This window comes from Phocoena phocoena, chromosome 11 (genome assembly GCF_963924675.1).
Source record: "Phocoena phocoena chromosome 11, mPhoPho1.1, whole genome shotgun sequence".
Classification (NCBI taxonomy): Eukaryota; Metazoa; Chordata; class Mammalia; order Artiodactyla; family Phocoenidae; genus Phocoena; species Phocoena phocoena.
Window position 1 is genome coordinate 45063975 of NC_089229.1, and position 12530 is coordinate 45076504.

Below are 12530 nucleotides of genomic sequence, written 5' to 3' on the forward strand. Positions count from 1 at the left end.
TAATTTTAACAAGTAAACAAATTTGCAAATAGAATCTGTGAACAATGAGGATTGACTGTATTTATATATAAGCTAGGTGATTAAATTGCATTCCATTTTCTCCCTGATATTTTATGATTTCCTAGCCATAGAGACTATTATAATAAAATGAGTAGTCAAGAGTTCCTTTGATGTTTGTGGAATACAGCCTCCAGAACTACTGTTCTTTGATAATATTATGTTACCTACAAACAGGCAGAGAGCACCAACACTAAGCAAAATGGTACATTACTTACAAATAATTGTTAAGTACTGCTACTTTTGTACTTTATCACTATTAACCTTGCATTTTAACATATACCTCTGTAATGCATTCACAGTAAAGAGTGCCTTTTAGAAACAAAACTGAATACATTTAGAACACATATAGACTTTAATGAATATTCGCTAAAGAAAAGGCTTTAAACGCTTGGTTAAATAGATGCACATTTACTTTCTAAAAGTAACAACATACAAATGTAGTCTTCCCTGGGTCTATATAGCCTCAAACACAAGGTGACCTCTGAAAAGTTTCTAGAGCAGAGATCATGAACTAGTAGCCCAAAGGTTGAATATCACGTTGTTTTTCCTGAACAGTGTTAATCCACTCAATGTATTTTTTAAAAATTTGAATTAATTTCCGAAATTTATAAATTAAGAGAACTCACTAATTAGAAAAAGTATAATTTTCTGAATTCTCTTGAAAAACAAATTGTGTGCTAACACTGCTCCCCATTCTTGCCTGGAAGCCATTAGCCAGCACTGAAGAGTAGCTGCCTCCAGCGCAGGGCAGCTGCCCTCTCCTGTTGGCCTCAGCTTCTGGAACTTCCTATTACCCTTCACACTATGACTATATCTCAGTTGCATTTTCCTTTTATAAAATTAAGAGGGAGGTTAATTATTTCTCTTACTAATCTTTCCAAATTGAGACCAAAAAACAGTTGAGAATCACAGTTTTCATTCTCTTGCATCTTGCTTATTCACAGCAGCATTGGAGTTGGTGATTCCTATTCTAAAGCTAAGGTAGACACCCTTCTGACTAAGAAGTTAAAATATCCTCCATACGGAATCAAACCTTGGATAATGATCTTACCTATAGCTTTTTACAGTTCACAGAGGCTCATGCATTATCTAATGTAATCTTTGCAAGAAAGGTAAGGTGGGTAGAGCAGGTAATTTCATCCTCACTCTACCAAGAAATCCAAAGCCCATAGCCATTAAACAGCTTGTCCAAGGCCACAGAGCTAGTAACAGACTAAGGAAGGTGAAATCCTATCTTCTAATTTCAAATTCAGAGCTATTCCTACTATAGTCTACACATGGGCCAAAGGGCTGATCCATATTTTATTGCATATTTCCCTTTTTAAATATATTCTTGTCATCAAGGTAAAATTCCAGAGTGATAGAAATTAAGGTGTTGCTTTTATATTCCACACAGAAGAGTCAACTTCGCTTGAATAAGGATACTTTTGTCCACATCACTCCATTAACGCTACTAAAAAATATATGATTCTGTGTGTGCATGATCCAGTGTGCGTATACACTCCTCATGAATACATGCCATAATAATCAGATGCTTCATTCAAGACCATATATTTTACTCCGAGCTTCCCAGTGATCGGTGCACAGAGGGAAACGTCATCAGCTACCCAGTTCACCATATCAAGGAAAAAAATATGTTACCGATGTCTGAGAGATATTTTCCCCCGAGAGTCCTCATAAACTCCCTCTGATGCAATATAAAGACCCTGATTCTCTACAAAATTAAAACAGTGAATAAAACAATAAACCATGTTTCCCTTGGCTATTTCGTATATTTCCCAAAGCAGGCTGATGGCATAATGCCAAATCATAATTCAGTAAAAGCAATCCTACTAAATATACAATAGTCTAGTTACTTAGCAAATTTTACGTGCAGAGTAATAACAAGATAGATGATAGAATTAGGTAGATAGATAGATAGATAGATAAATACATAGATACACAGAAAGAATATCTAAGAAAGTATCTATAAGCAGCATACATTTCAGGCATTCCATACATACTATTTTTCCAATTCAAGCTTTTGATTATGTATTGTGCAGAAAAGAGTTCAAGGTTAAAAGTCTCTGACAAGATCTTGGTACTGAAAAATTTCATGTTTCTTGATTAAAGACAAATCCATAACTTCTGAGAGTGAACGAGGTGGGTCTAGGCTTGACACTGCATACGAAATAATTGAAGCCCTTTCCCACAGTCCTACGGAGGGGAGCCAAGGGAGGCACTGAGGGCAAGGTCAGTGACACCTCTTTTCTCTCCTAGACAGCTGGCCCCCTCTATGAGAGATCAGAAAGTGACACAGGCTATGGCACTTGACCCCTCTCCTGAGTTTCAGTCCTGTATCTTCGGCAACCTGCTGAACATCTCCATCTGGCCATAATGTGTCCTTCAGTGTGCTTTTTCTATTCTTGTATTCCCCGTCTTCAATGATGACCTCACTTCCTACCCATTCATCCAAACCAGAACCACAGGGAGACTTTCTGTTTCCCCTCCTTCCCTTCACCCCACCATGGGTGACCCAGTCTTCCAGGGTTAGCTCTCACCCACTGTGCCCTCTCTCCACACCTACTTCTGCTGCACTGGTTCAGGAGAGAATTACCCCTCATGGAGGTTCCTGAATTATGCTCCTAATCATTTCCTTGTCTCTCCTTCTTCACACCTATCCTCTTTCATTCTGATGGAGTAATCTTTCCAAAATAATAATAATAGCAGCATTTATTGAGACGTTACCACATGCCAGGCACTGCTCTAAATACTTTATGTATATTATCTCATACACCTTTTTTAAACTTCAGCTTTATTGAGGAATGATTGATAAATAAAATTATACGGTATTTAAAGCGTACATCATGATGATTTACTCTACACATACATTGTGAAAGGATTTTCCTCATCTAGTTAATTAACACATTCATCTCCTCACATATAATTTTTCTTTTTTTTTGGTGAGAACATTTAAGTTCTACTCTCTTAGCAAATGTCTCTTATACAATACAGTGCTAACAACTCTAGTCAGCATTTTTTACAGTAGATCCTCAGACCTTATTCATCTTATAGCCGAAAGTTTGTATACTTTGACAAACCAAACCTCTTCCTATTTCCCCAACCCCCACTCCCAACCCCCTGGCAACCATTTTTTCTTTTTTAGATTCCACATATAAGTGGTACTGTGCAATATTTGCTTTCTCTGCCTTATTTCACTTAGCATAACGCCCTCAAGGTCTATCTATGTTGTCTCAAATGGTAGAATTTCCTTCCTTCTCATGGCTGAATAATATTTAATTGTATATATATACCACATCTCTTTTTTTAAAATTGAAGTGTAGTTGATTTACAATGCTGTGTTAGTTTCTGATGCAGCACAGTAATCCATATACATATATATTCTTTTTCATATTCTATTCCATTATGGTTTATTACAAGATATTGAATATAGTTCTCTGTGCTATACAGTAAGACCTTTCAGTTTATCCATTCTACATAGTTTGCATCTGATAGTCCCAAACTCCCAATCCAACCCTTCCCTTCCCTCTCCATAGACTTGTGGCTGCCAAGACTCATAATATGTCTGTGAGTCTGTTTCTGTTTCACAGATAAATTCATGTGTCATATTTTAGATTCCACATATAAGTGATATCATATGATATTTGTCTTTCTCTTTATGACTTACTTCACTTAGTATGATAATCTCTAGGTCCATCCATGTAGCTGCAAATTATACTATATCTTATTTATCCATTTATCTGTTGATGGACATTTAGGCTGCTTCCTAAATGAATAATGATGTGAATAATGTTTCAAGGAACATGGCAGTGCAGATATCTTTTCCATATATTATTTTTATTTCCTTTGTGTATATACCCAGCAGAGGGATTGCTGGATATGGTAGTTATATTTCTAAGTTTTTGAGGAACTTCTATACTGTTTTCTATAGTAGCCACATCAATTTACATTCCCACCAACAGTACACAAGTGTTCCCTTTCTCCATATCCTCACCAACATTTGTTATTTGTGGTCTTTTTGATGATAGCATTCTGATAGGTGTGAGGTGATATCTCATTGTGGGTTGGATTTGCATTTTCCTGATGATTAGTGATGTTGAACATTTTCTCATGTGCCTGTTGGCCATCTGTATGTCTTCTTTGGAAAAATGTCTATTCAATTCCTCTGCCCATTTTTTAATTGGATTGTTTAATTTTTGCTATTGAGTTGTATGAGTTCTTTGTATACTTTGGATATTAACCCCTTTAGATACATGGTTTGCAAATGTTTTCTCCCATTCCATAGGTTGCCTTTTCATTTTGTTGATGATTTCCCTTGCTGCACAGAAGCTTTTTAGTTTGATGTAGTCCCACTTGCTTATTTTGCTTTTGTTCCCTTTGCTTTGGGTGTCAAATCATCTCCAAGACCAATGTTAAGGCACTTACTACCTAGTTTTCTTCTAGGAATTTTATGATTTATGGTTTTGTACTCAAGTCTTTAATCCATTTTTAATTGATTTTTGTTTATAGTGTAAGATAGTGATCTAGTTTTATTCTTTTTGCATGGGGCTGTCCAGTTTTCCCAGCACCATTTATTGAAAAGACTATCCTTTCCCCATTGTATAGTCTTGGCTCCTTTGTCATACATTAATTGCCCATCCTTGTGTATGTTTATTTCTGGGCTTTCTCCTCTGTTCCATTGATCTTTGTGTCTGTTTTTAGGCCAGTACTTTACTGTTTTGATTACTATAGCTTTGTGATATAGTTTAAAATCAGGGAGTGTGATGCCTCAAGTTTTGTTCTTCTTTCTCAAGAATGTCTTTTGTGGTTCCATACAAATGTTATGATTACTTGTTCTATCCCTGTGAAAAATTCCATTGAAATTTTGATAGGAACTGCACTGAATCTGTTCATTGCTTTGAGTAGTATGGACATTTTAACAATATTGATTCTTTCAATCCATGACCAGGGAATATCTTTCCAATTATTTGTGTCTTCTCTGATTTCTTTTATCAGTGTCTTATAGTTTTCAGTGAATGGATCTTTCATTTTATCTAATTTAACATATAGTATTATACCACTGTGGTTGGAAAAGATGCATGATATGATTTCCATCATTTTAAATTTATTAAGACTTGTTTTGTGATTTAACATATGATCTATCCTAGAAAATGTTCCATGTGCACTGGCAAAGAATGTGTATCCTGCTACAGTTGGATGAAATGTTCTGTAAATGTCTGTTCAGTTCTTTTGGTCTAACAGGTGATTTAAATACAATGTTTCCTTATTGATTTTCTGTCTGGATGATCCATTGTTGAAAGTCGGGTGCTAGGTACTGAAATCCCCTGCTATTATTGTATTGCTGTCTACTTCTCCCTTCAAGTCTGTCAATATTTACTTTATATATTTAGGTGCTCCTGTGTTGAGTGCATACATGTTATTCTTCATAACTCTTTGAAATCATCCCATTTTCACATAAGGAAATTGAGTCACAAAGAAAATAAATACCTTTTCAAAGTTCACTCAGCTGGGACATAATGGAGCCAGGATACAAGGAAGACCAGTCTGAATTCATACACTGCACTCCTAACCAATGAGAAACAGAAAAGCAGCCCCTGACATCTGCAAATTGGCTTGAAACTCACAGTTAGGCCACAATGTTCTGCTGTTGGTATAAACAATCTCAAAGTACACCAACATCAGCCACGGTCACTGACTGATGAAGTGAGACCAAACCCAAGACCACTTCAAAATCAGGTCTAAGCACACACACAAATAAGGTCATTGTGCCAATGACAGAAATAGCAAACATCCCCCTCTCCAACTAACATGAGTGACTGCTGCCCCTCTACCTTACAGCTTTAAATCCCTCTAGTCTACACTTCTTATGGATAAGACTGATTAAGGCACCAAATCATATTATTACCCCTATTTCCTGATAGACCCCAATCCAGAATGAACCCCCACTTTTTAGGACACTCCCACAAATCACCCAGATCTAGTAAGTCCTTTCTAACACCTTTTTACTGAGATGTCCCCTTATTGCCAATAGCATGGATTGTCCCTCATTGTAATAAGCAATAATCCAATTTTTCCCTTACAGATTATGTCTTTGGCTAAAGGACAGTGACACCACAATGCTCTACTACCTCTAATCATGATGTTTTCCATGATGAAAAAAAGCCTTTTGGTGGCTACACATCCCCTACACAGAAAAATTCATTAGGAGGAAAACCCACTCCTCCATGCTCTTATCCTTGCCTTTCTTCAGCCTCACTCCTAACACATCCTTACTTCTGCCACCCCACCCCTAACATTCACCTTGACGTCTTACTATAGCAACATTCCCAAATATTCCACACTTTCACACATGCCATTGTTCTGCCTTGAATACTTTCTGCCCATTCCATCCTACAATTCCCTACCCTTCTGCAACCCCTTCCTCATATAGGCTGCCATTGGCATTCCCCCTCCATGTACCTACAGCTCCCATACCTCTAATACAACTTTTCTCCACTAGATTAAACTTTTAATTTAACTGATCTGCTTTGCCCACTTGTAGCTCCAGCTTTCACCAGAATATAAACTCCAGGCATGCAAGTATCATGCCTAAGTAATTCATTAAGAGGATACAGTAGAAAAAGCAGGATTAAACAGGCTAACTTACTTAGAACATGTATAAAAACAGACAACTAACAAACTTTCTGAGACTCAGTCTCCTCATCTATTTAAAAAAAAAAAAGAAATGATAATACCATGTAGGGTTGCTTTAAAATTTGAAAGTACCTAGTATAGTGTCTGACACTCAATACAGGGTTCCCCTGCTATTTGAAAGTAGAGCATTCCTATGAAAACTTTTGTAAGCCAAAACAGCATAAAGTGAAAAAACAATGGCCTTAGAACACATCTTGCTAACGGATGTACAAAATAAATCAAGATAAAGCACAGATGCTCACAGACACTGTTGAAAGCTACGGAGGCTTGATGCCAAGATACTGAGTACAGTTTCCAGGGAAGGAGCTTGGTGGTGCCAGTCTTTCAGCTCAGGGTGTGTGCTGCCTCTGTAACAGCTTGCTGCAAAACAAACACTGAGCGCTAGTTTCACTTTTCACCTTTTTTTTCATGAAAGTGAATATCCTCCTTGGATTTCTTTCAATTAGCAAAAACAGGCACTAATGTAGATCTTTCATAAAAGCAAAGTGCTGTAAAGCAAACTTTCGAAAAGCAGGGATACCTGACATGTTTAATGAATTTAACATACAGAGCACGACAAAATATATGTAACTTCTTTTGATATGTATTATGTCAAACCCCTCTGTTTTTAAGTTGCCATAACCTACATTCTCAGGAATCTGAGTTTTCATTAAATGCTATCCTATACGAGCTAGTCCAAGATAACCATGTAACTTATACATCACAACACATTTCTCTGAATGACCATTCAGTTATAATCTTTAGAACAAGGAGAGACTACAGTTATTTAATCCAATGCACTCTTATTTTCTAAATAGGTAAATAAATTGTGGTACACTTGACCCTTTAACAACATGGGGGTTAGAGGCAGCAATTCTCCCTCAGTCAAAAAACCACTTATAGCTTTTAGTCAGACCTCTGTATCTATGGTTCCACATCTGCAGGTTCAACCAACTGCCAATCATGTAGCACTGCATGTATATATTGAAGAAAAACGCATATAAGTGGACTCATGCAGTTCAAACCTCTGTTGTTCAAGGATCAACTGTACATTCATATAATGGAATTCTGCCACACGTATCGGCATGAATGAATTTTACAGACATGAATGAATTTTACAGACATGAGTGAAAGGTCAGAAACAAACAACGTATACGGGTGATTCCATTCACGAAAGGTTAAGAAACACACAAAAACTGAAGTATGCTGTTAGAAGTCAGAATAGCGCTTTTCTTTGGGAAAGAGGATTAGTGACTAAGAGGAAGACTGAGGGGGACTTCTTAGGTGTTGGTGATTCCATTTCTTGATCTGGATCTGGGCGGTGGTTACATGGCTGTTTTCACCTTGTAAAAATTCACTGAGACATAAGCATATGACTTAGCCACTTTTCTTGACATTTGTTATACTTTAATGAAAATGTTTATTATTAAAAGAATGATAGCGTCAAGTATTAGCCATACTCCATGGTAGCTGTCAGGCTCCCAGTGATACCTATTCTATAGGCAATGCGCTCATTTTTAAAATGAGAAGGGTGCGGCAGCATAAGTGACGACCTGAAAGTCATATAACAAATCCGTGACTCCGAACTAAAACCTGCAATACTGATTTTCTTGCCAGGGCTCTTGATTTATGTGTGTACAATGTTACTCCATGTAAATATATCAATGTCTTCTTAAGGAAAAAGTTCCTTGGATCTGTTCATTCGGAAGCTGGAGTATAATATATTCGATGAAAAGCTGCTCTTTGGCCATATCCCAGCTATTACACTGGCTGCTGGCAGAACATCTTCTGAATCTGTGAAAATTTGCAAATTAAGGCCAGGCCTCAATCCGCAGCTGGTGCAACACATTTCTGTTTGAAATGAAATTTAGTTGCATTCTGTTTTTCCCAGCTAAATTACACATAAAGGGGGAAAAAATCGTTACATATCCATTTAAGGTAACCATAATTCCAAGGCCACACAATGCAATTAAAATGCTACAGAAAATCAGGCAACATGGCAATAATGCTGCACTGCCAGCTCTCCTCTTCCATCAGTACAGAGAGGTTGGTCAGAGTAAGCGAGGGGTGAGAGTGCACAAGGCCATCATCCCTGATGGGAGAACCCAAGGCTGAACCACAAGAAGGCCAGGCCCCCTGGTAGCCACAAACATGAGCCCAGGGATTCTGCTGCCAGCCATACTCTCTGGCAGCTCAGCAGATGTGCCTCTGAAAGGCCCTGATTTGCAGATCATCTGCTCAGGTACAGAGAAAAGGTGCACACCATAATTCTACAGCTACGAGTCCTAATATCCTGCAGTACTTTACTATTTTAAGTATTTAGTCGGCAATAATGCTGGGCCCATGCATAACCAGATGCTGATTAAAAATGCACAAGAAGTCATGAGTTATGCTACAGATGGCTGCTTGACAATAATCTAAATTTTATATGGACTCTACAAAACTAAACTACTTGTTTCATAAAATATTGCCACCTTGAGGAACTTGTGTAAGACTTATCAGTTTGTTCATTTTTTTCTTACAAAATTAGTAGAAAGCAACCCATAAATATCACTTTGAAATAATTCCTAATCTCACCAAAGACTAAGGTAATGGTTTATCTTCCTCACATAGATTATGCAAATGAAAGATCTTGAGGGAAGTAGCTGAGAAAACCTTCAAACAAGTCAACTTAAAAATAAATAAAAAGACACAGTTTTCCTTTAAACGGAACAAAAAAATATCCTTTACAAAAGCAAAGGTCAGAGTTGGCCAAGATGGTGAGGGAGGAAGACCCTGAACTCCCTCCTCCCACAGACACACCAAAATTGCAACTGCTTACAGAACAAATATCTATGAGAATGACCTGAAGACTAGCAGAAGAGATTTTCCACAACTAAAGACAAAGAAGGAACCACAGTGAAACAGGTAAGAGGAGTAGAGATGTGGTATAGTCAGGACCCACACCCCGGGGTTGGCAACGCACAAACTGGAGGAATATCACAATTTTGGAGGTCCTCCCCAAGGAGTGAGGGGTCTGAGCCACATCAAGCTCCCCAGCCCAGGGTTCCTACACCAAGAAGATGAGTCGCCAGAATGTCTGGCTTTGAAAACCAGCAGGGCTATGTTCAGGAGCCTCAGAGGGCAGGAGGAAACAGAAACTCCACTCTTAAAGAGTGTGTGCAAAATCTCACATGTTCTGAGTTCCAATGCAGAGACAGTAGTTTGAAAGTAGCCAAGGTCAGACCCACTTGCCGATCTTAGCCTCTTAAGAGAGGCAGGAAGCAACTGGGACTCCCCCTGGTGGTAGAGACCCTGGCAGCACCCATTTGGGGGAGCTCATTCTCTCACAATAACACCAGCGCTGACAAGTGCCATTTTGGAATCCTCGCTCTAGCCCACTAGCTCCAGGGAACTCGCCCCAGCCACTAGTGAGCCAGCACTAGCCCTGAGCCTCCCACGGCCACCCAAAGAACCAAATAGGGAGTCTTCCCTACCCTCCAGTGGACTTACAGCCACTGCACAAGGCACAGCCTCACAGCCAACAGGGTCAGAGGCCAGCCCCATCTACCAGCACACCCACAGTAGTCATCCCTGCCACAACAGAAGGACATATGCAATCCACATAGGGCACACCTCTGGAGCATATAGATCCGGTGACCAGAGGGGAGTGTACTGCTAGGCCCCATAGTACATCTCCAAGGTCACTTCTCCAAGACCAGGAAATGTAACCAACCTACCTAATATAGAGAAATAAACACCAAGAATTAGGCAAAAGGAAGAGATAGAGGAATATGTTCTAAATGAAGGAACAAGACAAGACCTCAGAAAAAGGACTAAATGAAGTGGAGATAAGTAACCTACCTGATAAAGAGTTTAAGGTAACGATCATAAAGATGTTCACTGAACTCAGGAGAAGAATGGATGAACGCAGTGAGAACTTCAACAGAGTTAGAAAATATAAAGAAGAACCAACAGAGCTGAAGAATACAATAACTGAAATAAAAAATACACTAGAAGGAATCAACAGTAGATTGGATGATACAGAATTGGAACAGAATATGGAATACAGGGTAGTGGAAATCACCCAAGCTGAACAGAAAAAAAGAAAAGAAATTTTAATGATGATAGTTTAAGAGACCTCTCAGAAAACACCAAGCATACTAACATTCACGTTATAGGAGAAAAAGAAGAGAGAAAGAGCAGATAACTTATTTGAAGAAATAATAGCTGGAATCTTCCCTAACTTGAGTATGGAAACAGACACCCAGGTCTAGGAATCAGAGTCCCAAACAAGATGAACCCAAAGAGGTTCACACCAAGACACATTATAATTAAAATGGCAAAAATTAAAGACAAAGAGAGAATTTTAAAAGCATCAAGAGAATAGCAACAAGTTATATACAAGAACTCTCTCGTAAGACTATGAGGTGACTTTTTAGCAAAAACTTTGCAGTCCAGAAGGGCGTGGCATGATATATTCAAAAAACAAAACAAGAAAAGAACCTACAAACAAGAATACTCTGCCTGACAAGGTTACCACTCAGAATTGAAGGAGTGACATCATGTTTGACAAACAAGCAAAAGCTCAGAGTTCAGCACCACTAAACTAGCTTTATAAGAAATGTTAAGGAGATTTCTCTAAGCAGAAAAGAGAAAGCACGCTAGAAATATGAAAATAATGGAAGGAAATATCTCACTGGTAAAGGCAAACATATAGTAAAGGGGGGAGACCAACCAATTATAAAGCTAGTAAAAAGGTTAAAAGATAAAAGTAGTAAAATCATCTATATCTGCAATAAGTAGTTAAGGGATACACAAAACCAAAAGATGGAAAATATGATGTCAAACACATTAAACATTGAGGGGAGAGTAAAAATAGTAAAAATGTATGGTGGGTAGAATGCATTTGAACTTAAGAGATCATCAACTTAAAATATTATATTGTTATATAAGAACCTCAAGGTAACCAAAAACCACACACACACACACACACACACGCACACACACACACACACACACAAACACACACACAAAAGGAATTCAAACATAAGACTAAAGACAGTCATCAAATGACAAGGGAATAAAAAAGGAACAAAAAAGAATTATAAACAATCAAAAAACAATTTTTAAAATGTCAATACATACATAGATATTGATAGTTACTTTAAATATAAATGGACTAGATGCTCCAATAAAAAGATATAGAGTAGCTGAATAGATAAAAAAACAAGACCCACATATATGCTGCCTACAAGAGACATATTTCAGATCTACAGACACACACAGACTGAGAGTGAGCGGATGGAAGAAGGTTTTCCACACAAGTGCAAACAAAAAGAAAGCTGGGTGGCAGTATTTATATCACACAAAATAGACTTAAAAGCTGTAACAAGACATAATGATAAAGAGATCAATCCAACAAGAATATAACAATTATAAAAATATATATGCACCCAACATAGGAGCACTTAAATACATAATGCAAATGTTAACAAACATAAAGGTAAAAACTGACAGTAATAATGGAAGGGACTTTAACACCTCACTTACGTCACTGGATATTTCATCCAAACAGAAAATCAATAAGTAACACTGACCTTAAATGACACAGTAGATTTGATTGAATTAATAGATATATACAGAAAATTTTATCTCAAAACAGAGAATACACAGTCTTTTCAAGTGCACATGGAATATTTTCCAGGATAGATTGCATGTTAGGACACAAAATAAGTCTCAATAAATTTTAAAAGACTGAAATCAAGGATATTTTCCAACCACAACAGCATGAGACCAGAAATCAACACAAGAAGAAA

General features: G+C 37.7%; 1 protein-coding gene across 1 annotated transcript in view; it reads right to left on the reverse strand.

Annotated features, from left to right (window-relative positions):
- TRHDE (thyrotropin releasing hormone degrading enzyme) overlaps nt 1-12530 on the reverse strand; it is a 390487-nt gene that overhangs the window by 335145 nt on the left and 42812 nt on the right. The window lies entirely within an intron of this gene.